General features: G+C 46.6%; 4 non-coding genes and 1 pseudogene across 4 annotated transcripts; 4 read left to right on the top strand and 1 right to left on the bottom strand.

Moving 5' to 3' along the window:
- Positions 1-24921, bottom strand: part of LOC139235442 (Ig heavy chain C region-like) — a 139246-nt pseudogene that overhangs the window by 100294 nt on the left and 14031 nt on the right.
- Positions 19507-19578, top strand: trnad-guc (transfer RNA aspartic acid (anticodon GUC)). The gene has a single exon. It is a non-coding gene; the product is annotated as a tRNA-Asp (tRNA).
- trnap-agg (transfer RNA proline (anticodon AGG)) lies at positions 19798-19878 on the top strand. Its single transcript has one exon. It is a non-coding gene; the product is annotated as a tRNA-Pro (tRNA).
- Positions 21764-21844, top strand: trnap-agg (transfer RNA proline (anticodon AGG)). Its single transcript has one exon. It is a non-coding gene; the product is annotated as a tRNA-Pro (tRNA).
- Positions 23440-23511, top strand: trnad-guc (transfer RNA aspartic acid (anticodon GUC)). Its single transcript has one exon. It is a non-coding gene; the product is annotated as a tRNA-Asp (tRNA).

The following is a 24921-nucleotide window of genomic DNA, read 5'->3' as shown; positions in this document are numbered from 1 at the left end:
TATTAATGACTTGGATGAAGGGACGGAGTGCACTGCAGCCAAATATGCTGCTGATACAAAGATAGGTGGGAAAGCAAGTTGTGAGGAGTACACAAAGATTCAGCAAAGGATTATGGACAGGCTCAGTGAGTGGGCAAAAATTTGGCAGATGGAGTATAATGAGGGAAAATGTGAGGTTATGCACTTTGGTTGGAAGAATAAAAAAGCAAATTATTATTTAAATGGCGACTACAAAATGCTGCGGGACAGAGGGGATCTGGGGGTCCTTGTGCATGAAACACAAAAAGTTAGCATGCAGGTACAGCAAGTAATCAGGAAGGCAAATGGAATGTTGGCCTTTATTGAAGAGGAATGGAGTATAAAAGTAGAGAAGTCTTGCTACAACTGTGCAGGGTGATCGTGAGACCACACCTGGAGTATGCGTACAGTTTTGGTCTCCTTATTTAAGGAGGATATACTTGCATTGGAGGCAGTTCAGAGAAGCTCACGAGGTTGATTCCTGAGATGAAGGGGTTGTCTTATGAAGTAAGATTGAGCATGTTGGGATTGTACTCATTGCAGTTTCGAAGATTGAGAGGTGAACTTATTGAAACGTGTAAGATTCTGAGGGGGCTTGACAGGGTAGATGCAGAGAGGATGTTTCACCTCGTGGGGGAATCTAGAACTAGGGTGCATAGTTTTAGAATAAGGGATCGCCCATTTAAAACGGAGATGCGGAGGAATTTCTTCTCTGAGGGTCGTGAATCTTTGGAATTCTCTACCCCAGAGAGCTGTGGAGGCTGAATCAGTCAATATATTTAAAGCGGAGATAGACAGATCTTTGCATAATAGGGGAGTCAAGAGTTATGGGGAGCAGGCAGGAAAGTGGAGTTGAGGTCAAGATCACATCAACCATGATTTTATTGAATGGCAGAGCAGGCTCGAGGGATACAATGGCCTACTCCTGCTCCTATTTCTTATTGTTAATCTGTGAACCTTGACCTGAACATTCCAAAATGTTACTGATTTTGAGGAATAGACAAAATATCTAAGCATTGATAAATGCATCATCTCACATCTCCAACTGAACTAACCTGCTCTAACTATGTCAGTATTTGTGTCAGCTGTGACTCAGTGCGCAACACACTTGCCTCTGGGTCACAAGGTTGTGAGTTGATGTCGCACTCCAGAGACATGAACACAGAAATCTCTGCTGATGCTCCAGTGCAGTGCTGAGGGACTGCTGTACTGTCGGAGGTGCTGTCCTTTGGATAAGATGTTGAACCGAGGCCCCGTCTGCTCCCTCAGGTGGACGTAAAAGGTCCCATTGCAATATTTCAAGCAGAACAGGGGAGTTATCCCCGATGTCCTGGCCAATATTTTCCCTTAGCATCAGTGAAGCAGATTATCTGGTCATTATCACATTGTAAATTGGTTGCTGCGTTTCCTACATTACGATAGTGACTACGCTTCAAAAATAACTTAATTGACTGTAAAGGGCTTTGGAGCATCTGGTGGTGGTGAAAGGTGCGAAATAAATGCAAGTGTTTTTATTTTCTATATGTCTTTTATTACTCTCCCTTCTCCTATTGTGCCTCCTTTTGTCTGCTGTCACTTCCCCACCTCCTCTTCCCCACCCAACTTTACAGTTCATTTCTTGTGTACATGGTCTCTCTCTCTCTCTCCTTTCGCTCACTCTATCGCTCCCTATAAGCTGTCCATCTGCCATATCTCCCAGTTCTGATCAAATGCTCTCCCTGACCCACCACCATTTATCCTTCCTTTATAAACAACAACAACTTTCATTTATATAGCACCTTTAAGAACATAAGAGTTATGAGCAGGAGTAGGCCATACGGCCCCTCGAGCCTGCTCCACCATTCAATAACATCATGACTGATCACCAACCTCAACTCCACTTTCCCGCCCGATCTCCATATCCCTCGATTCCCCAAACACCAAAAATGTATCTATCTCAGCCTTGAAATAACTCTGTAAAATGGCCCCTGGTGCTTCACAGGAGCATTATCAGATAGAATTTGACACCGGGGGTCAAAGAGGCACATTTTAAAGAGTGTTAAAAAGGAAAAGAGTGGCTAAAGTAAATGTTGGTCCCCTGGAGGATGAGACTGGGGAATTAATAATGGAGAACAGGGAAATGGCAGAGACGTTGAACAAATATTTTGTATCGGTCTTCACGGTAGAAGACACTAAAAACATCCCAAAAGTGGATAATCAAGGGGCTATAGGTAGGGAGGAACTTAATACAATCACTATCACTAATGAAGTGGTACTAGGTAAAATAATGGGACTAAAGGCGGACAAGTCCCCTGGACCTGATGCCTTACATCCCAGGGTATTAAGAGAAATGGCTGCAGAGATAGTGGATGCATTGGTTTTAATCTCCCAAAATTCCCTGGATTCTGGGGCAGTCCCACCAGATTGGAAAACCGCAAATGTAACGCCCCTATTTAAAAAAGGAGAGGTTTTTAGTGTCTTCTACCGTGAAGCAAGGGTCAGTGCTGGGTCCTCAGCTATTTACAATCTATATTAATGACCTAGATAAAGGGACCGAGTGTAATATTTGCTGACGATACAAAGCTAGGTGAGACAGTAAGCTGTGAGCAGAACACAAGAGTGCAAAGATATATAGACAGACGATGTGAATGGGCAGTAAGGTGGCAGATTGAGCATAATGTCCGGAAATGTGAGGTTATTCACCTTGGTAGGAAGAATAGAAAAACAGAATATCTTTTAAATGGTGAGAAACTTTAAATCTTGGTGTTGAGAGAGATTTGGGTGTCCTTGTGCAAGAAACATAGAAAGCGAGCATGCAGGTACAGCAAGCAGTGAGGGGGTGGAGTATAAGAGTAAGGATCTATTGCTACAATTGTACAGGGCCTTGGTGAGACCACACCTGGAGTACTGGGCAGTTTCGGTCTCCTTATCTAAGGAAATATACACTTGCCTTGAAGACGGTGCAATGGAGGTTCACAAGATTGATTCCTGGGATGAGAGAGCTGTCTTACGATGAGACATTGTGTAGAATGGACCTATACTCTCTGGAGTTTAGAAGAATGAGAGGGGATCCCATTGAAACATACAAGATTCTGAAGGGTATTGACAGGGTAGATGCTGAGAGCTCGATTCCCCCGGCCTGGAGTGACTAGAACTCGGGGGCTCAAGATAAGGGGGAGGCCATTTAAGACAGAGATGAGAAATGTCTTCACTCAGAGGTTTGTGAATCTATGGAATTCTTTGGAGGGCTGTGGATGCTCAGTCTATTCAAGGCTGAGATAGATAGATTTTTGGACTCTCGAGGAATCAAGGGATATGGAGATCAGGTGGGAAAGTGGAGTTGAGGGCAATGATCTTATTGAATATCGGAGCAGGCTCGAGAGGCCGTATAACCTACTCCTGCTCCTATCTCTGATATTCTAATATTGACATGTAAGGGGCTCTAGATTTATTAGTCCCACCCTTTATCTTAAGGGAACATACTAGCTCTGAATCTTCGCTATCTCCTCCTTGAATGCCTCCTACTGCTCTGATACTAATTTACCTTCAAGTAGCTGTTTCCAGTCCACTTTGGTTAAATCACATCTCTGCTTAGTAAAATTAGCTTTATGCCAATTGAGAACTTTTATTTCTGGTCCATCTTTGTCCTTTTCCATAACGACCCTGAATCTAACTGAATTGTGATCACCAGCACCAAAATGCTCTCCCACTGACACCCCTTCCACCTGCCCAAGCTTCATTCATTAAACCCAAGTCCAAAACCACCCCCTCTCTTGTTGGGCTTGCTACGTAATGGCTAAAAATGTTCTCCTGAATGCATTTTATGAATTCTGCTCCTTCTATATCATTCATACTAATTCTATCACAGTTAATATTTGGGTAGTTGAAATCCCCGACTATTACTGCCCTATTATGTTTGCACGTATCAGAAATGTGCCGACATATTTGCTCTTTTGTCTCCCTCTGACTGTTTGGGGGTCTATAGTACATCCCCAGCAGTGTGATCGCCCTTTTTTTGTTCTTCACTTCTCCCATGTGGCCTCATTTGATGATCCTTCAAACATATCATCCCTCCCCACAGCTGGAATTGTTTCTTTAATAAACACTGCGATGTGCCCGCCTTTTTTTTTATCCCGTCTCTATCTTGTCTTAAAACCCTGTGACCAGGAATGTTGAGCTGCCATTCCTGCATTCTTTTAGCCGTGTTTCACGAATAGTTACAATATCATACCCCCATATGTCTGTCTGTGCCCTCAGCTTATCTGCCTCAATCCCCAGACTCCTTGCACTGGCATTGAAGTATTTCTAGATTGATTCCTGTGATGAGAGGACTGTCTTATGATGAGAGTTTGTGTAGAAGGGGCTATACTCTTCCGGAGTTTAGATGAATGAGAGGTGATCTCATTGAAACACACTGGCACTGGCATTTAGCCCTGCCAAACTCCCTTATTGTCTATTTTCTAGCCTTTGTTTCCTCTGCCTTCCAAACATTAGCAAAAGCCCCAGTGAGGATATTGTCCGGTCCTGTTGAGGTGCAACCTGTCCGGCTTGTACTGGTCCCACCTCCCCCAGAAACGCTCTCAATGCCTCAGGATTCTAAAGCCCTCCCTCCTGCACCAAACTCCAGCCAAACATTCATCTGCTCCATCCTCTTATTTCTGTACTCACCAGCACGTGGCACCGGGAGTAATCCGGACATTACTACCTTTGAGGTCCTGTTTTTTAATCTCTTTCCTAGCTCCCTAAAATCTGCCTGCAGGATCTCATCCCTCTTTCTACCGATGTCATTGGTCCCGATATGGACCACAACATCTGGATGTTCATCCTCCCCCCTCAACAATGTCCTGCAGCCGCTCAGTGACATCCTTGACCCTGGCACCAGGGAGGCAACATACCATCCTGGAATCATGTCTGTGCCTGCAGAAGCGCTTTTTTGTTCCCCTAACTATCAAATGCACCAGCACTAATGCTCTTCCACTCTTCTTCCTCCCCGCCCTGTGCAGCTGAGCCACCCACGGTGTCGTGGACATGTTTCTGGCTGTACTCCCCAGAGAAATCATCGCCCTCATCAGTATCCAGAACTGAAAACCGGTTAGTGAGCGAGATGCACTCAGGGGACTCCTGTCCTACTCTTGCCCCATAACGCTGAAACTTTTTTCAACTCATTTTTATCTCTTTCGAAAGTTACAAGTGAATCTGCTTCCACCACCCGAACAAGCAGTGCGTTCCAGGCCAGAACATCTCGCTGCTTCATTAGTCCCCTCATGTAGCATCTGGTTCATTTACCAATCACATTCAATCTGTGCCTCTGGTTACTGAACTTTCTGACACTGAAAATTGTTTCTCCTTATTAAGAGGATTGGCGGGCTGGAGGAGGTTACAGAGATAGGGAGGGGCGAGGCCTTGGAGGGATTTGAACAAGAGGATGAGAATTTTAAAGCCTGAAGCCACCACCCGACTCCCCCAGTGCAGAATGTGACTCACTGCTGAGCATCCCTGATTATAATCGCTCAACTATTGGTGGCTTTGTCTTCTGTTGCCGAGGCCCCAAGCTCTGGAACACTCTCACGAAACCTCTGTACCTCCTCCCTGAAAGTACTGACTCTGGCTTTGTTCAGTTCGACCCTCACTGGTTCCCCTCCCCTGAAAGCACTGACTCTGGCTGGGTTCAGTTCTGCACTCACTGGTTCCCCTCCCCTGAAGGTACTGATTCTGGGTGTCTGTGCTCTCGTCACCTCTTTATACACTCTGACCCTCCCTATATATCTGTAATATCTCCCTGTTTTGGTGATGGGCTCTCCCTGACCGCTCGCTCCCTGACTCTCACCATTTCAGGGAATCACACAGCACAGAATGAGACCATTCGGCCCATCGAGCCTGTCCAATTCACTGAAAGACCCACTCTCTGCACCTGCCCCAAAACACCAGAAAATGTTCCCTTTGAACATTGCTGGTTTTGAAAGTTATTATTGATGTCCCAGAATTGAGGCCAACCCTCAATATCTGAGTCGAACTCGTGAGTGATGAAGGTTGACCAGAACTTGCTTGTTGTACTCTATACTGCTATTAATGCTGGAACAGATTGGCCACGGACCCTGCCCCTCACAGCTTTGTGTTCACCTGCAAATTGCACCATTTGCTTTCGAATGTCTCCCATTTTTCCTCTTTCCCAAATCCCAGCTGGCGGCCGGTGACCCCGCTGACCCCGGGCCTGTCACCGCGGGTCAAGCCCGGGGTCAGCCTCTGGGCTGTGATTGGCCCTGGGCCCTACACCAGGTGTTTATGACGCTCACCAGCCCCACACACGGCTCCACTTCCAGCCCCGCGCCGACAACCGAAATGATCCGGGCTCCACCAACTGTCGCCGCCGGCGCCCGCACATGCTCAGTGCGGGAGATCCGGGCTCAGCCCTGCCTCTCGCACACTCCGATTGATTGGAGGACCCTCCGCCCGCTCGGTCCTCCAGCCCCGCCCCGAGCACAGTCTGATTCGTTGGATGACCCATTGCCCACTCGGTCCTCCGGCCCCGCCCCCGCTCTTCCTATTGGCCCGGAGCTGCCGTCAATCACCCGGGCAGTGTGAGCTGATCATGCGCGGTAGGGCGGCTGTTTCTGACGCAGCGGCTGAGAGATGGGCGGAGGGAGGGAGCGGGTTAATAAACCCCAGGGGGCGCGGGCTTCACACACACCGAGTGCGGGCACAGGCCCTGCCTGCCCGAGAGACAACACTCCGCATTATCCGCTTCACACACACCCACTGTGGGCCTCAGGCCCCGAACAACAACCTGCGGCTCCGGCCTTTCCCCGAGCGGGGCCCCCGAGGAGGTGGGCTCTGGGCCCGTGCGGGGCCCCCGGGGAGGTGGGCTCTGGGCCCGTGCGGAGCCCCCGGGAAGGTGGGCTCTGGGCCCGTGCGGGGCCCCCGGGGAGGTGGGCTCTGGGCCCATGCGGGGCCCCCGGGGAGGTAGGCACTGGGCCCGTGCGGGGCCTCCGGGGAGGTGGGCTCTGGGCCCGTGCAGGGAGGTGGGCTCTGGGCCCGTGCGGGGTTCCCGGGGAGGTGGGCTCTGGGCCCGTGCGGGGCCCCCGGGGAGGTGGGCTCTGGGGGAGATTAGATTGTTAAGCACCCCCTGTCCACACAATGGAAAAGTGTTTGAGGAACAAGTATTTCTGGAGAGACTTTTAATCCATTGAACATTTACAGATTTTTAAATGTGTTCCGGGCTGTGGCCGTCGCTGCCAAGGCCGGCATTTATTGGCCATTCCTAATTACACTGGAGAAGGTGGTGGGGAGTCACCTACTTGAACCGCTGCAGTCCGTGTGGTGAAGGTACTCCCACAGTGCTGTTAGGGAGCCAGTTCCAGGATTTTGACCCAGTGACGATGAAGGACCAAGTCCGGATGGTGTGTGACTTGGAGGGGAACTTGCAGATGATGGTGTTCCCATTCACATGCTGCCCTTTTCCTTCTGGGTGGTAAAAGCCGAGGGACAGGTTGGGTGGCAGGTTCCCTTCCTTCAGATCATAAGGATTAGGAGCAGGAGTCAGCAATATGGTCCATCGAGCCTTCTCCATCGGTCAATATGACCATGGCTGATCTTCGACCTGAACTTGACTCTCCCGCCCGATCCCCATATCGCTGGAGGACATTAGTGCGCCAGTTGGGATTTTAGTGACAATCCGGCAGCTTTCATGGTGACTGTTTTTCTAGAGCCCGCACCACAAATTCCCCGATTTATTAAGCTCAATTTTACAATCAGCCTGTGTGTTTTTCTGGGTTCTCTCTCACTCCCTTTTATCTGTTTTATATTCAATGTATTTGAAGGGGAGGACTTGTACACGGGAGATTTAACTCCAATGTCACATCAAGATCGATCAGTCTATTCATCGGGACCTGAATATCATCAAACATAACATGGAAGCAAAAAGCAGAGTTGACAGCGGGGAGAAACCGTACACGTGTTGTGTGTGTGGACGAGGATTCAGCCGATCCTGTGGCCTGGCGAAACACAAACGCAGCCACACTGGGGAGAAACCGTGAAAATGCGGGGCCTGTGGGAAAGGATTCAATTACCCATCTGAGCTGGAAACTCATCAACACACCCACACTGGGGTGAGGCTGTTCAGCTGCTCCGTGTGTGGGAAGAGATTCACTCGGTTATGTGAGCTGCTAACACACCAGCAAGTTCACACTGGGGAGAGACCTTCACCTGTTCCGTGTGTGGGTCAGGATTCATTTCTTCAACCCACCGACTGAGACACCAACTTGTTCACACCAATGTGAGACCTTTTAAATGTTCTGCCTGTGAGAAGAGCTTTAATAGCAAAAAGGAACTGCTCACACACCAGCGCACTCACACTGGGTAGTGGCCGTTCACCTGCTCCGTGTGTGGAAACACATTCAACAGTAATTACTATCGTGTTTGCCAGCACTCGAGTAATGACTCCACGAGGTAAGGTATTGCACTTGCACTGTTGTGACCTTAGTCCTTTTATTGCAGCTCCTGAATGATGTGCCAGTAAGGTGGGCTCCCTTTTATACCTGCGGTGTGCAGGTGACCTATAGGTCTCCACCTGTTGCACCCTCTGGTGATACAGGCATATTGTATACAGTGTAAAGGTACATTCATAGATCTTATGTAACTGTACATTGAGTGCACAGGGTGCATACATGCACAACAATTAGCACCTTCCGAGACACCAGCGAGATCATACCGGGGAGAGGCCGTTCACTTGCTCCATGTGTGGGAAGGGGTTCACTCGATCATTCAGCCTGCTGAGACACCAGCGAGTTCACAAGTGACTGCAGGGTTTGGATTCTGCTGTTAGTTACATCCAGAACTGAACCATGTTCATTCCACCGCTGGAAGAGACACCGTGCAGCAGATTTAAAGGGACCGCTCACTAGCTCCCACCGCTGGAAGAGACACCGTGCAGCAGATTTAAAGGGACCGCTCACTAGCTCCCACCGCTGGAAGAGACACCGTGCAGCAGATTTAAAGGGACCACTCACCAGCACCCACCGCTAGAAGAGACACCGTGCAGCAGATTTAAAGGGACCACACACATTGGTGAGAACAAAGTGCTAAATTGGTAAATTTGAAACAGTCCCACTCTTGCTCCCCAAATTTGACCAGTAGAGGTTTCTGACGAACTCACCAGAGGTGCGACGCTTTTCTATACCGATTAGGGCACCAAAAGTCTTCAGGCCGAGTTTGGCCGCTCCTCAGCCTCGCCTCGATGGAAGCGCAGCCATGTCCCGGAGCTGAAAACAGTGCCGGGACCTCTGCACATGCACGCTAGAGTGTGCACGCATGTGCAGTAGCTCCTCGCCCCCAGAATCTCTGTGTGTGCTCTGCAGGCTGTGTGGGAGGGGCCCGAAGCGTGCCGCCCCTGTCCCTGGCCCAATGGGCTCCCTCATCGGCGGCCCGCTGAAGGTAGGACTTCTACTTTTTGTGTGTTTATTTATTTATTAATTGATTGTGGTCCATTTTTCATTTTGCTTTTTGGGTTGCAAGAGATCTCGAGACCCCAGTTTAAGTTGACTGAAGAGATTCTGAGCTTTCTCTGAGTTTTTACTGCACATACATGCAAGTTGAGTTGCAGTCAGTAGGAGGTTGAGGGTATATCACCAGGAGCAGATCTGCACAGTGAGAAAGAACCGATTCGCCGACCTTTTTATTTGTTATTGATTGATTATTACATAGAAACATAGAAAATAGATGCAGGAGTAGGCCATTCGGCCCTTCGAGCCTGCACCACCATTCAATAAGATCATGGCTGATCATTCACCTCAGTACCCCTTTCCTCGTTTCTCTCCATAACCTTTGATCCCTTTAGCCGTAAGGGCCATATCTAACTCCCTCTTGAATATATCCAATGAACTAGCATCAACAACTCTCTGAGGCAGGGAATTCCACAGCTTAACAACTCTGAATGAAGAAGTTTCTCCTCATCTCAGTCCTAACTGGCTTACCCCTTATCCTTAGACTATGTCCCCTATTTCTGGCCTTCCCCAAATCGGGAACATTCTTCCTGCATCAAACCTGTCCAGACCCGTCAGAATTGTATATATGTTTCGATGAGATTCCCTCTCATCCTTCTAAACTTCAGTGAATACAGGCCCAGTCGATCCAGTCTCTCCTCATATGTCAGTCCTGCCATCCTGGGAATCAGTCTGGTGAACCTCCGCTGCACTCCCTAAATAACAAGAATGTCCTTACTCAGATTAGGAGACAAAAACTGAACACAATATTCCAGGTGAGACCTCACTAAGGACCTCTACAACTTCAGTAAGACCTCCCTGCCCCTCTACTCAAATCCCCTTGCTGTGAAGGCCAATACACCATTGGCCTACTTCACCGCCTGCTGGACCTGCATGCTATCTTTCAATGACTGATGTACCATGACACCATCTCGTTGCACTTTCTCTTTTCCTTATCTGCTGCCATTCAGATAATATTCTGCATTTGTGTTTTTGCCACTAAAGTGAATAACCTCACATTTATCCACATTATGCTGCATCTGCCATGCGTTTGCCCAATTACCCAACCTGTCTAAGTCACCCTTCAGCCTCTTAGCGTCCTCCACACAGCTCACACCGCCACCCAGTCTAGTTTCATCTGCAGACTTGGAGATATTACAACAATTCCTCCATCTAAATCATTAATGTATAATGTAAATAGCTGGGGTCCCAGCACTGAGCTCTTCGGCACCCCACTAGTCACTGCTTGCCATTCTGAAAAGGACTCGTTTATCCCGACTCACTGCTTCCTGTCTGCCAACCAGTTCTCTATCCACGTCAGTACATTAGCCCCAGTAGCATGTGCTTTAATTTTGCACACGAATCTCTTGTGTGGGACCTTGTCAAAAGCCTTTTCAAAGTCCAAATACACCACATACACTGGTTCTCCCTTGTCCACTCTACTAGTTACATCCTCAAAAAATTCTAGAAGATTTGTCAAGCATGATTTCCCTTTCATAAATCCATGTTGATTTGGTCCGATCCTGCCATTGCTCTCTCAACCTTAATGATTGATTCCAACATTTTCCTCACTACTGATGTCAGGCTAACTGGTCTATAATTACCCGTTTTCTCTCTCATTTTTTAAAAAGTGGTGCTACATTAGCTACCCTCCAGGCCATAGGAACTGATCCAGAGTCGATAGACTGTTGTAAAATGATCACCAATGCATCCACTCTTTCTAGGGCCACTTCCTTAAGTAATCTGGGATGCAGACTATCAGGCCCCGGGGGTTTATTGGCCTTCAATCCCATCAATTACTTTGGTCTTGGTGCTTTCGATGCAGGGTTCCTTTTATTTTTTATTTGTTAATTAATTGCTTGTTACTTTTTGTGTTTTGTTTCGTGCTTTGTAAATCTTGGTGCTTGATGCAGGTTCTCTCAGCTTCCTTGTATTTTTTTATTTGTTATTGAATGCTTATTTTTGTGCTTTGTTAAGTGCTTGGTGCTTTCCTGTCTTTCTGTGTGGCCAGATATGCTGGCCTAAGTTAGTTTGGAGTAACTATTAGCTATTCAAACTAGCTTAATGACATCACTGCAGTGCCCAGCAACCAACCTCCCTGAGCCCTGCTCATTATGGGCAAGGTTTAGCATTTGATGGGACAGTGCAGAGGGAGCTTTACTCTGTATCTAACCCTTGCTGTACTTGCCCTGGAAGTGTCTGATGAGGGAGTGGTAAACATAAGAACAAATAGACATAAGGAATATGAGCAGGAGCAGGCCATACTCGAGCCTGCTTCACAACGCAACACGATCATGGCTGATCCGATCATGGACTCTGGACCACTTACCTGTCTTCGCCCCATAACCCCTTATTGGTTAAAAACCTGCCTATCCCTGTCTTAAATTTATTCAATGACCCAGCTTCCACAGCTCTCTGAGGCAGCGAATTCCACAGATTTACTACAACCCTCCAAGACAAGAAACTGCCACCAAAGCAAGTATATCCTTTCGTAAATATGGAAACCAAAACTGAACACAGTATTCCAGGTGTGCCATCACCAATACCCTGTATAACTGTAGCAAGACTTCCCTGCTTTTATACTCCATCCCCTTTGCAACAAAGGCCAAGATTTCATTGGCCTTCCTGATCACTTGCAGAACCTGCATACTAACCTCTGCAATTTTTCTCCATTTAATTAATAACTTGCTCTTTGAATTTTTCTGCCAAAGCACATGACCTCACACTTTCCAACATTATACTCCATCTACCAAATTTTTGCACGCTCATTTAGCCTGTCTATGTCCTTTTGCAGATTTTTTGTGTCCTCCTCACACATTGATTTTCCTCCTATCTTTGCATCGTCAGCAAATGTGGCTACGTTGCCATCGGCTCTTTCTTCCACATCGTTAATATAGATTGTAAATAGTAGGGGTCCCAGCACTGATCCCTGCGACACCCCACTAGTTACTGATTGCCAACCCGAGAATTAACCATTTATCCTGACTCTGTTTTCTTTTACTTATCAATCCTTTATCCATGCTAATATATTACCCCCAACCCCATGATATTTTATCTTGTGCAGTAACTTTTTATGTGGCACCTTGTCAAATGCCTTCTGGAAGTCCAAATATACCACATCCAATGGTTCCCCTTTATCCACCCTGTCTGTTGCATCCTCAAAGAATTCCAACAAATTTGTCAAACATGACTTCCCCTTCATAAATCCGTGGTGACTCTGCCTGACACAAAAAGTGCTTTTCCAAATGTCCTGCTACTGCTTCTTTAATAATGGACTCCAACATTTTCCCAACCACCGATGTTAGGCTAATTGGTCTATAGCTTCCTGTTTTTTGTCTGCCTCCTTTTTTAAATAGAGGTGTTACATTTGCAGGTTTCCAATCTGAATCCAGGGAATTATGTTAAATTTACAATCAATGCATTCACTATCCCTGCCGTTACTTCTCTGAAGACCCTAGGATGCAAGCCACCAGGTCCAGGGGATTTATCTGCCTTTAGTCCCATTACCTTACTGAGTAACACCTTCTTAGTGATTTTATTAGGTTCCTCCGCCCCCCCTCCCCGCCGTATCGCCCCTTGACTATCCACCGTTGGGATATTGTTTGTGTCCTCTACCGTAAAGACAGATACAAAATGTTTGTAGAGTTTCGGCCATCTCCATGTTCCCCATTACTAATTCCCGGTCTCGTCCTCCAAGGGAGCAACATTTACTTTAGCCACTCTTTTTCTTTTTATATACCTATAGAAACTCTTGCTATCTGTTTTTATATTTTGTGCTAGTTTACTTTCATAGTCTAACTTCCCTTTCTTCATTTTTTTAGTCTTTCTTTGCTGGCTTTTAAAAGATTCCCAATCTTCTGTCCTCCCACTAGTTTTGGCCACTTTGTCTCACCTCGTTTTTAAATTGGACACCGTCCTTTATTTCGTTAGTTAGCCATGGATGGCTATCTTTTCTTTTACACCCTTTTCTCCTCACTGGAATATATTCCTCTCGAGAGTTGTGCAATATCTCCTTAAATGTACACCACTGTTCAACAACCGTCCTACACTTTAATCTATTTTCCCAGTCCACTTGAGCCAATTCTGCCCTCATACCTACATAGTCTCCTTCATTTAAGCTTAGTACGCTGGTTAGAGAGCTAACTTTCTCACCCACCATCTGAATTTGAAATTCAACCATGCTATGATCACTCATTCCAAGGAGATCCTTTACTTGGAGATTGTTTTTTAATCCTATCTCATTACACAGGACCAGATCTGAGATAGCCTGCCCCCTGGTTGGTTCCGTTACATACTGCTGAATGAACCCGCCCCTTTTGTACTCTATGAACTCCTACTCAATGCTACCCTGACCAATTTGATATGTCTAATCAATATGGAGGTTAAAATCACTAATGATTATTGCTGTTCCCTTTTTACAAGCCCCCACTATTTCCTGGTTTATGCTCCGACCAACACAGTTGCTACTGTTAGGTGGCCTGTAGACTATATCCACCAGTGACTTTTTCCCTTTATTATTCCTTATCTCCACCCAAACTGGTTCAACATCCTGATCATTTGAGCCAATATTGTTTCTTCTTATTGCAGTGATTCCATCCTTTATCAATAGAGCTATCCCACCTCCTTTTCCTTTCTGTCTGTCCTTCTGGATTGTCAAATACCCCTGAATATTTCATTCCCAGACCTGGTCACCTTGCAACCATGTCTCTGTAATGCCTATCAGATCATACCCATTTGTATCTATTTGTGCCGTCAACTCATCTATTTTGTTATAAATGATACGTGCATTTAGACAAAGTGGCTTTAAGTTTGTTTTTTTTACACTTTTTTCCTGCTTATTTCCTCTCTCCTTCAAACTCCCTTTCTTTAATTTTGCTTTCTAATTCCAGCTTTACTCCCCTCCCTACTGAATCTATTTTCAGGTTCCCGTCGCCCTGCCAAGCGAGTTTAAACTCTCTCCAACAGCACTAGCAACCCCCCCGTGAGGATATTGGTCCCGGCTCTGTTGAGGTGCAATCTGTTCAGAATGTACCGGTCCCACCTCCCCCAGAAACGGTCCCAATGCCTCCGTAAACTAAAGCCCTCCCGCCTGCACCATCTCTCCAGCCACGTATTCATCTGTTCTATCCTCCTATTTCTGTACTCACGAGCTCGTGGCATCGGGAGTCATCCGGAGATTACTAGCTTTGAGAGCCTGCTTTTTAATCTCTCTCCTAGCTTCTTAAATGCTGCCTGCAGGACCTCACCCCTCCTTCTACCTGTGGCATTGGTCCCGATGTGGACCACAACCTCCGGCCGTTCACCCTCTCCCCCCAGAATGCCCTGCAGCCGCTCAGTGACATCCTGGCACCAGCGAGGCAACATACCATCCTGGAGTCACGTCTGCGGCTGCAGAAACACCTGTCTGCTCCCCTGACTATTGAATCCCCTATCACTAGAGCTCTTCCATTCTTCTTCCTCCCCCCCGCACAGCTGAGACACCCAAGGTGCTGTGAATGTGGCTCTGGCTCACTCCCAGAGCCACCATCGCCCTCACCAGTACTCAGAACAGAGAACCGGTTCGAGAGCGAGATGGACTCAGGGGACTCCTGCACTACCTGTCTGGTCCTCCTCTTCTGTCCAGGGGTCACCCAATCCCCCTCTGCCTGCACATTCTTAAGCTGCTGGGTGACCACCTCTAGAAACGTGAGATCCCCGTAGCTCTCAGTCTCATGGATGCACCGCCGTGACTCCAGCCGCCGCTCAAGCTGAAAACCGCGGAGCTGGAGTTGGTGCAGCTGGAGACACCTCCTGCACATGTGGTCGTCCTGGCTGTGCGAAGCTTCCAGGATTGCTCACATGCCACAGGATGTGTAATCCACGGAACTGAGCTGTCCTGTCATCCCTCCAGTTACACTCGCAATTATCAAGTAGAACTAAACTCTAAATCTTAGAGAAATATACCCAGCAACGACTCAGCAATCCGCTGATTTAATTAACCTTTATTTAAAGACTAAATACTAACTTAACAGAAAAAAAAACATCAGGGGAGGAGAGAGAGGGGAACCAGTGAGTGTGGAACTGAACCCAACAAGAATCAGCACCTTCAGGGGAGGGGAACCAGTGAGTGTGAATCTGAACCCAACCAGAATCAGCACCTTCAGGGGAGGGGAACCAGTGATTGTAGAACTGAACCCAGCCAGAGTCAGCACCTTCAGGGGAAGGGAACCAGTGAGTGCAGAACTGAACCGAACCAGAGTAAGCACCTTCAGGGGAGGGGAACCAGTGAGTGTAGAACACAACCCAACCAGAGTCAGCACCTTTAGGGGAAGGGAACCAGTGAGTGTAGAACTGAACCCAGCCAGAGTCAGCACCTTCAGCGGAAGGGAACCAGTGAGTGCAGAACTGAACTCAGCCAGAGTCAGTACCTTCAGGGGAAGGGAACCAGTCAGTGTGGAACTGAACCCAGCCAGAGTCAGTACTTAAGGGGAGGGGAACCAGTGAGTATAGAACTGAACCCAGCCAGAGTCAGTACCTTCAGTGGAAGGGAAACAGTGAGTGTAGAACTGAACCCAGCCAGAGTCAGTACCTTCAGGGGAGGGGAACCAGTGAGTGTAGAACTGAACCCAGCCAGAGTCAGTACTTAAGGGGAGGGGAACCAGTGAGTCTAGAACTGAACCCAGCCAGAGTCAGTACCTTCAGTGGAAGGGAAACAGTGAGTGTAGAACTGAACCCAGCCAGAGTCAGTACCTTCAGGGGAGGGGAACCAGTGAGTGTAGAACTGAACCCAGCCAGAGTCAGTACCTTCAGGGGAGGGGAACCAGTGTGTGTAGAACTGAACCCAGCCAGAGTCAGTACCTTCAGGGGAGGGGAACCAGTGAGTGTAGAACTGAACCCAGCGAGAGTCAGTACCTTCAGGGGAAGGGAACCAGTCAGTGTAGAACTGAACCCAGCCAGAGTCAGTACCTTCAGGGGAGGGGAACCAGTGAGTGTAGAACTGAACCCAGCCAGAGTCAGTACCTTCAGGGGAGGGGAACCAGTGAGTGTAGAACTGAACCCAGCCAGAGTCAGTAATTTCAGGGGAGGGGAACCAGTGAGTGTAGAACTGAACCCAGCCAGAGTCAGTACCTTCAGGGGAGGGGAACCAGTGAGTGTAGAACTGAATCCAGCCAGAGTCAGTACCTTCAAGGGAACGGAACCAGTGAGTGTAGAACTGAACCCAGCCAGAGTCAGTAGCTTCAGGGGAGGGGAACCAGTGAGTGTAGAACTGAACCCAGCCAGAGTCAGTACCTTCAGGGGAGGGGAACCAGTGAGTGTAGAACTGAACCCAGCCAGAGTCAGTACCTTCAGGGGAAGGGAACCAGTGAATGTAGAACTGAACCCAGCCAGAGTCAGTACCTTAAGAGGAGGAGAACCAGTGAGTGTAGAACTGAACCCAGCCAGAGTCAGTACCTTAAGGGGAGGAGAACCAGTGAGTGTAGAACTGAACCCAGCCAGAGTCAGTACCTTAAGGGGAGGAGAACCAGTGAGTGTCGAACTGAACCCAACCAGAATTGGTGTTGAAAACTGGGAGTGGAGGAGAAACAGTTTAGAAATGTGTGTTGATTTGGATTTCAGCACAGCAGGAGGGACAATGTGTTGGACAGGGATTTAAAGCTTTGGAAGAACAAGAGAGGAAAGAATGTTCCATGGAAACTAGATGTGTCTATCCTGAATTTCTGTCTTGTACTGACAGTGATGAGTTTTGTTATCTCCTTTTACAGCGTATTAGAAGGGGAGATTTTCAGACAGGAAACACAAACCAAACATCATGTCAAGATCTGACGGACTCAATCGATTCATCAGGACCCGAATATCATCGTCCTTTGAAAGTGGAAGGAGAAATGTTTGTCTGTCCTGCCTGTGGGAAAAGATTTCAAACATCAGTGTGACTGGAAAAGCACAGAGACACACACACCCGAGTGATTGATCCAGTGCTCTGCCTGTGGAAAAAGCTTTAACCAGTCACACAGCCTGAAGAAACATCGCACCATTCACAGCGGGGTGAAACTGTGAACGTGTTGTGAGTGTGGGCGAGGCTTCAACTGATCGTCCAACCATCCAGAGTCACAAGGATACCAGCACCATGGAGAAACTGTGGGGACTATGGGAAGGTATTTAGATCGCCGTCTGTGCTGGAAATTCATCGACGCATTCACACTGGGGAGAGGCCGTTCACCTGCCCCATGTGTGGGAAGCGATTCACTGGGTCATCCCACCTTGTAACTCACCAGCGAATTCACACTGGGGAGAGGCCGTGCACCTGCCCCATGTGTGTGAAGGGATTCACTGGGTCATCCCACCTGCTGAAACACCAGCAGTTCACAATTGCCTGCAGGGGTTGGAATCTGCTGTTAATCACATCCCGACTGAACCATGTTCATTCTGACAGTTGGGGTTTGTTTCTGCTGATAATAACCCTATAACTGGGCTGGACTTTAATACTCTGGATATATTGCTGATTGTGTTCTCGAGGCTGCAGTGTCCATTTAAGAAACGCTGTGTGTTATCTTCCCGCTTAATTCAGCGACTCTCAACAGAAATTTAGTTTGCAATAAAATTATGCATTTTTATTGAATCCTACATTGATCTTTGGTACAAAATCCAGAATAGTGTCAAACTTTCCACTGAATATAATCTCCAAAAAGAGCTTGCTGACAATGCTTACTGACTTGCACATTACACACAGTGGCCCCTCCATTATCCACCAGAAAGGAGGAGAATGGGAATTGGTGCGGAATCAGTGTCCCCATAGTTGCCCCTCCCGTCTGGTGTAACAATCCCCTCGGCACGGGAATGGAGACAAGTCCAGACCAAAACTGTGTGCAGTACTCCAGCTGTGGTCTTACCAATGGCCTGTACAGTTGTAGCAGGACTTCCCGACTTTTATACTCCACCCCCCTTGCAATAAAGCCCAGCATTCCATTTGCTTTCCTGATTATTTGCTGTACCTGCATGTTAACCTATTGAGATTCTTGGACAAGAACCCCCAGATCCCTCTGTACTACAGCATTTTGTAATCAACCCCATTTAAATAATAATTCACGTTTTTATTTTTCCTACCAAAGGGGATAACCTGACATTTACCACATTATAGTCCATCTGCCAGATTTTTCCCCACTCACTGAGCCTGTCTATATCCCTTTGTAGATTTGTTGCCTCCTCCTCACAACTTGCTTTCCCACCTATCTTTGTATCATCAGCAAATGTGGCTGCGTTACTGTCGGTCCCTTCATTCAAGTCATTAATATAAATTGTAAATAATTGAGGCCCCAGCACTGATCCCTGTGTCACCCCATTAGTTACAGTTTGGCAACCTAAAAATGACCCATTTATCCTGAGTCTCTGTTTTATGTTAGTTAGCCAATCCTCTATCCATTCTAATATATTACCCCCACATCCATGAGCTCTTAGCTTCTGCAGTAAACTTTTGTGTGGCAACTTATCAAATGCTTTCTGGAAATCCACATATACGACATCAACTGGTTCTACTTCATCCACTCTGCTCGTTAAATCCTCAATCAACTCCAGCAAATTTGTCAAACATGATTTCCCTTTCATAAAACCATGTTGAATCTGCTTGACTGCAATATGATTTTCAAAATGTCCTGCTACTTTTCCTTAATGATGGACTCCAGTATTATCCCACTGACAGATGGTAGACTAACTGGTCTTTAGTTTCCTGCTTTCTGTCTCCCTAATTTCTTAAATAGGGGTGTTACATTTGCTGTTTTCCAGTCCACTGGGACTTCTCCAGAGTTCAGGGAATATTGGTAGATTACAACCAGTGCATCCACTATCTCTGCAGCCACTTCTCTGAAGACCCTGGGATGCATGTCATCAGGTCCAGGGGACTTGTCCACCTCGTTGTCTCTCGTTGTCTCTATCTCGTTGTCTGTCTCTCCCTGTTTGTCGGCTTGTCTCTGTCTCTCAATGTGTCTTTCGACTTCTCATGGTGTCCAGTTCTGTTCACAGTGGCTCGATTACTGCTCTGGCAGAACTGGTACACGTCAGTTCCTCGTTAGTATAGTGGTGAGTATCCCCGCCTGTCACGCGGGCGACCGGGGTTCAATTCCCCGACGGGGAGGCAGGTGTTTCAAAATGTAGAATTTTACTTCTGTTTCTTGGAAGAGATTCATATTAAAAAGTTCCAGAGCAATATCGAACTGTAAAAATACAGACAGAGGAGATTGCCTCGTCCAGATTTTTAGCAAACGGAGAATCTTTCAGCCGTCTTTGGCCGTCTGCTGCACAGAGATTGATGACTGAGTTTTTTCTGAGCAACGTTTGAAAAGGCAGCGGCACAGTAGTCGTGGCCGAGTGGTTAAGGCGATGGACTAGGAATCCATTGGGTTATCCCGCGCATGTTCGAATCCTGCCCACTACGATTCTCAGCATTTTTCATTCCATTTCACAATTTGACCGGTTCTCTGCCAAACTGATCCTGAGATAGATGGAATAACGTCCCACACCTTTCAACACTGACATTTTTTTCTCATTTTTATTAATCTGCAATATTCACGATACATCCGTTTCAAAAATCGCAAACATCAGTCAAAGTTGCGACAGTGATTCAGCCTGTCTATCCTTCGAGATGACGAAGGCATCTGTGCATGCCCGTTGGTGCGTGCACATTTTTGGTTATGTGTGTGCGTGTCTTTGTGTCTGTCTATCTCTATATATGTCTCTGTGTATGTGCAACTGTCTGTGGAAATCATCACCATGAATTTGGTATGTCCTGGAACTTATAAAAAAGACTTGGGGAAAATAATAAGGTTGTGAACTTTTGTATCGGCTTTGGTTCAGTGGCAGCATTCTCGACTGAATCGGGAGTTTGTGTGTTCAAGTCGCACTTCTGAGACTTGAGCTTTATCATCTTGGCTAACACTCAACTGCAGCACTTGGGGAATTTTGCAATGTTGAAGCTGGTGACTTTCGGATGAAATGTTAAATTGAATCTCCGTCTGCACCCTCGGGTGGATATGAAAGTTCCCAGTGCATTACTCGAAAAAGAATAGGAGAGTTGCCCCCGTCTCAATATTCCTAAAAATGTTCCTAAATGCTCACTGAAAGTCGATGTGTATGTGTTTGTATGTGGGGTCGGGTTTGAAGCCCAGATTCTCACAGAGACGGAATGCAGGCTCTCACAGGACGAGGATCGCCGAGTGGTTGAGGCGTTGGCCTTGAATTTTAATGGATTTTTCCCGCGTGGGTTCGCACACCGCTCCTGGTATCTCTTTAATTTAACACGGATTTCCTCCCATTCTGATCAGTGAGACCGGATTTTCATCGGTTGAATCAGCAATTTTCTGTAACAATGTGACACACTGAACCGATAATGAAATGAAATTGTGAAATGTATCTGCGTCGCTCGGTCTCTCCCTCTCTCTCTCTTCAGAGAGTTGTGTATGTGTTTGTATGTTTGAGTCTTTGTCTCTCTCAGTCTGACTCACTCTGGCTGTCCCTGTTTCTCTGTTTGTCTCTGTCTCTCAATCTGTCTCTTTCTCACGGTGCCACGTCTGTTCCAATGGGATTCTCTCAGATTCTTTGTCTGACTGGCTCTCTCTTTCCCATCATTTCGGTCTGTCCATGTCTTTGCCTGTCTCTGTTAGTCCCTGCCTGTTAGCTGAGAAGTATTTCCATCATTTTCTGTTTTAGTCTCTATCGCTCTCTCTCCATCTGTCTCTTTCCTTGTAACTGTCTTTATCATTGTCTTTCTATCACTCTTTCCCTCTCTCTCTCTTAATAGATCAAACACACACACATCTCTGTATATGTATATGTTTGAGTCTTTTTCTCACTCAGTCTGCCTCTCCTTCTCAGTCTCACACATTCTGTCTCTCGTTGTCTCTATCTCGCTGTCTGTCTCTCCCTGTTTGTCGGTTTGTCTCTGTCTCTCAATGTGTCTGTCGACTTCTCATGGTGTCCAGTTCTGTTCACAGTGGCTCGATTACTGCTCCGGCAGAACTGGTGCTCGTCAGTTCCTTGTTAGTATAGTGGTGAGTATCCCCGCCTGTCATGCGGGAGACCGGGGTTCAATTCCCGACGCGGAGGCAGGTGTTTCAAAATGTAGAATTTTACTTCTGTTTCTTGGAAGAGATTCATATTAAAAAGTTCCAGAGCAATATCGAACTGTAAAAATACAGACAGAGGAGATTGCCTCGTCCAGATTGTTAGCAAACGGAGAATCTTTCAGCCGTCTTTGGCCGTCTGCTGCACAGAGATTGATGACTGAGTTTTTTCTGAGTAACGTTTGAAAAGGCAGCGGCACAGTAGTCGTGGCCGAGTGGTTAAGGCGATGGACTAGGAATCCATTGGGTTATCCCACGCATGTTCGAATCCTGCCCACTACGATTCTCAGCATTTTTCATTCCATTTCACAATTTGACCGGTTCTCTGCCAAACTGATCCTGAGATAGATGGAATAACGTCCCACACCTTTCAACACTGACATTTTTTTCTCATTTTTATTAATCTGCAATATTCACGATACATCCCTTTCAAAAATCGCAAACATCAGTCAAAGTTGCGACAGTGATTCAGCCTGTCTATCCCTCGAGATGACGAAGGCATCTGTGCATGCCCGTTGGTGCGTGCACATTTCTGGTTATGTATGTGCGTGTCTTTGTGTCTGTCTATCTCTATATATGTCTCTGTGTATGTGCAACTGTCTGTGGAAATCATCATCATGAATTTGGTATGTCCTGGAACTTATAAAAAAGAATTGGGGGAAATAATAAGGTTGTGAACTTTTGTATCGGCTTTGGTTCAGTGGCAGCACTCTCGACTGAATCGGGAGTTTGTGTGTTCAAGTCGCACTTCTGAGACTTGAGCATTATCATCCTGGCAAACACTCAAGTGCAGCACTTGGGGAATTTTGCAATGTTGAAGCTGTTGACTTTCGGATGAAATGTTAAATTGAATCTCCGTCTGCACCCTCGGGTGGATATGAAAGTTCCCAGTGCATTACTCGAAAAAGAATAGGAGAGTTGCCCCCGTCTCAATATACCTAAAAATGTTCCTAAATGCTCACTGAAAGCCGATGTGTATGTGTTTGTATGTGGGGTCGGGTTTGAAGCCCAGATTCTCACAGAGACGGAATGCAGGCTCTCACAGGACGAGGATCGCCGAGTGGTTGAGGCGTTGGCCTTGAATTTTAATGGATTTTTCCCGCGTGGGTTCGCACACCGCTCCTGGTATCTCTTTAATTTAACACGGATTTCCTCCCATTCTGATCAGTGAGACCGGATTTTCATCGGTTGAATCAGCAATTTTCTGTAACAATGTGACACTCTGAACCGATAATGAAATGAAATTGTGAAATGTATCTGCGTCGCTCGGTCTCTCCCTCTCTCTCTCTTCAGAGAGTTGTGTATGTGTTTGTATGTTTGAGTCTTTGTCTCTCTCAGTCTGACTCACTCTGGCTGTCCCTGTTTCTCTGTTTGTCTCTGTCTCTCAATCTGTCTCTTTCTCACGGTGCCACGTCTGTTACAATGGGATTCTCTCAGATTCTTTGTCTGACTGGCTCTCTCTTTCCCATCATTTCGGTCTGTCCATGTCTTTGCCTGTCTCTGTTAGTCCCTGCCTGTTAGCTGAGAAGTATTTCCATCATTTTCTGTTTTAGTCTCTATCGCTCTCTCTCCATCTGTCTCTTTCCTTGTAACTGTCTTTATCATTGTCTTTCTATCACTCTTTCCCTCTCTCTCTCTTAATAGATCAAACACACACACATCTCTGTATATGTATATGTTTGAGTCTTTTTCTCACTCAGTCTGCCTCTCCTTCTCAGTCTCACACATTCTGTCTCTCGTTGTCTCTATCTCGCTGTCTGTCTCTCCCTGTTTGTCGGTTTGTCTCTGTCTCTCAATGTGTCTGTCGACTTCTCATGGTGTCCAGTTCTGTTCACAGTGGCTCGATTACTGCTCTGGCAGAACTGGTGCTCGTCAGTTCCTCGTTAGTATAGTGGGAAGTATCCCTGCCTGTCACGCGGGAGCCCGGGGTTCAATTCCCCGACGGGGAGGCAGGTGTTTCAAAATGTAGAATTTTACTTCTGTTTCTTGGAAGAGATTCATATTAAAAAGTTCCAGAGCAATATCGAACTGTAAAAATACAGATAGAGGAGATTGCCTGGTCCAGATTTTTAGCAAACGGAGAATTTTGCAGGCGTCTTTGGCCGTCTGCTGCACAGAGATGGATGACTGAGTTTTTTCTGAGTAACGTTTGAAAAAGCAGCGACACAGTAGTCGTGGCCGAGTGGTTAAGGCGATGGACTAGAAATCAATTGGATTATCCCGCGCATGTTCGAATCCTGCCGAATACCATTCTCAGCATTTTTCATTCCATTTCACAATTTGACCGGTTCTCTGCCAAACTGATCCTGAGATCGATGGAATAACGTCCCACACCTTTCAACACTGACATTTTTTTCTCATTTTTATTAATCTGCAATATTCACGATACATCCGTTTCAAAAATCGCAAACATCAGTCAAAGTTGCGACAGTGATTCAGCCTGTCTATCCCTCGAGATGACGAAGGCATCTGTGCATGCCCGTTGGTGCGTGCACATTTTTGGTTATGTGTGTGCGTGTCTTTGTGTCTGTCTATCTCTACATATGTCTCTGTGTATGTGCAACTGTCTGTGGAAATCATCATCATGAATTTGGTATGTCCTGGAACTTATAAAAAAGACTTGGTGGAAATTATAAGGTTGTGAAATTTTGTATCGGCTTTGTTTCAGTGGCAGCATTCTCGACTGAATCGGGAGTTTGTGTGTTCAAGTCGCACTTCTGAGACTTGAGCATATCATCTTGGCTAACACTCAAGTGCAGCACTTGGGGAATTTTGCAATGTTGAAGCTGTTGACTTTCGGATGAAATGTTAAATTGAAGCTCCGTCTGCACCCTCGGGTGGATATGAAAGTTCCCAATGCATTACTCGAAAAAGAATAGGAGAGTTGCCCCCGTCTCAATATTCCTAAAAATGTTAATAAATGCTCACTGAAAGCCGATGTGTATGTTTTTGTATGTGGGGTTGGGGTTGAAGCCCAGATTCTCACAGAGACAGAATTCAGGCTCTCACAGGACCAGGATAGCCGATTGGTTGAGGCGTTGGCGTTGAATTTTTAGTGGTTTTTTACCGCGTGGGTTCGTACCCCACTCCTGGTACCTCTTTAATTTAACACGGATTTCCTCCCATTCTGATCAGTGAGACCGGATTTTCATCGGTTGAATCAGCAAATTTCTGTAACATTGTGACACTCTGAATCGATAATGAAATGAAATTGTGAAATGCATCTGCGTCGCTCGGTCTCTCCCTCTCTCTCTCTCTCTTCAGAGAGTTGTGTATGTGTTTGTGTGTTTGAGTCTTTGTCTCTCTCAGTCTGACTACTCTGTCTGTCCCTATTTCTCTGTTTGTCTCTGTCTCTGTCT

The sequence above is a fragment of the Pristiophorus japonicus genome, chromosome 23 (genome assembly GCF_044704955.1).
Source record: "Pristiophorus japonicus isolate sPriJap1 chromosome 23, sPriJap1.hap1, whole genome shotgun sequence".
NCBI classification, from domain to species: domain Eukaryota; kingdom Metazoa; phylum Chordata; class Chondrichthyes; family Pristiophoridae; genus Pristiophorus; species Pristiophorus japonicus.
This window is presented reverse-complemented; position numbering and strand designations above follow the sequence as displayed.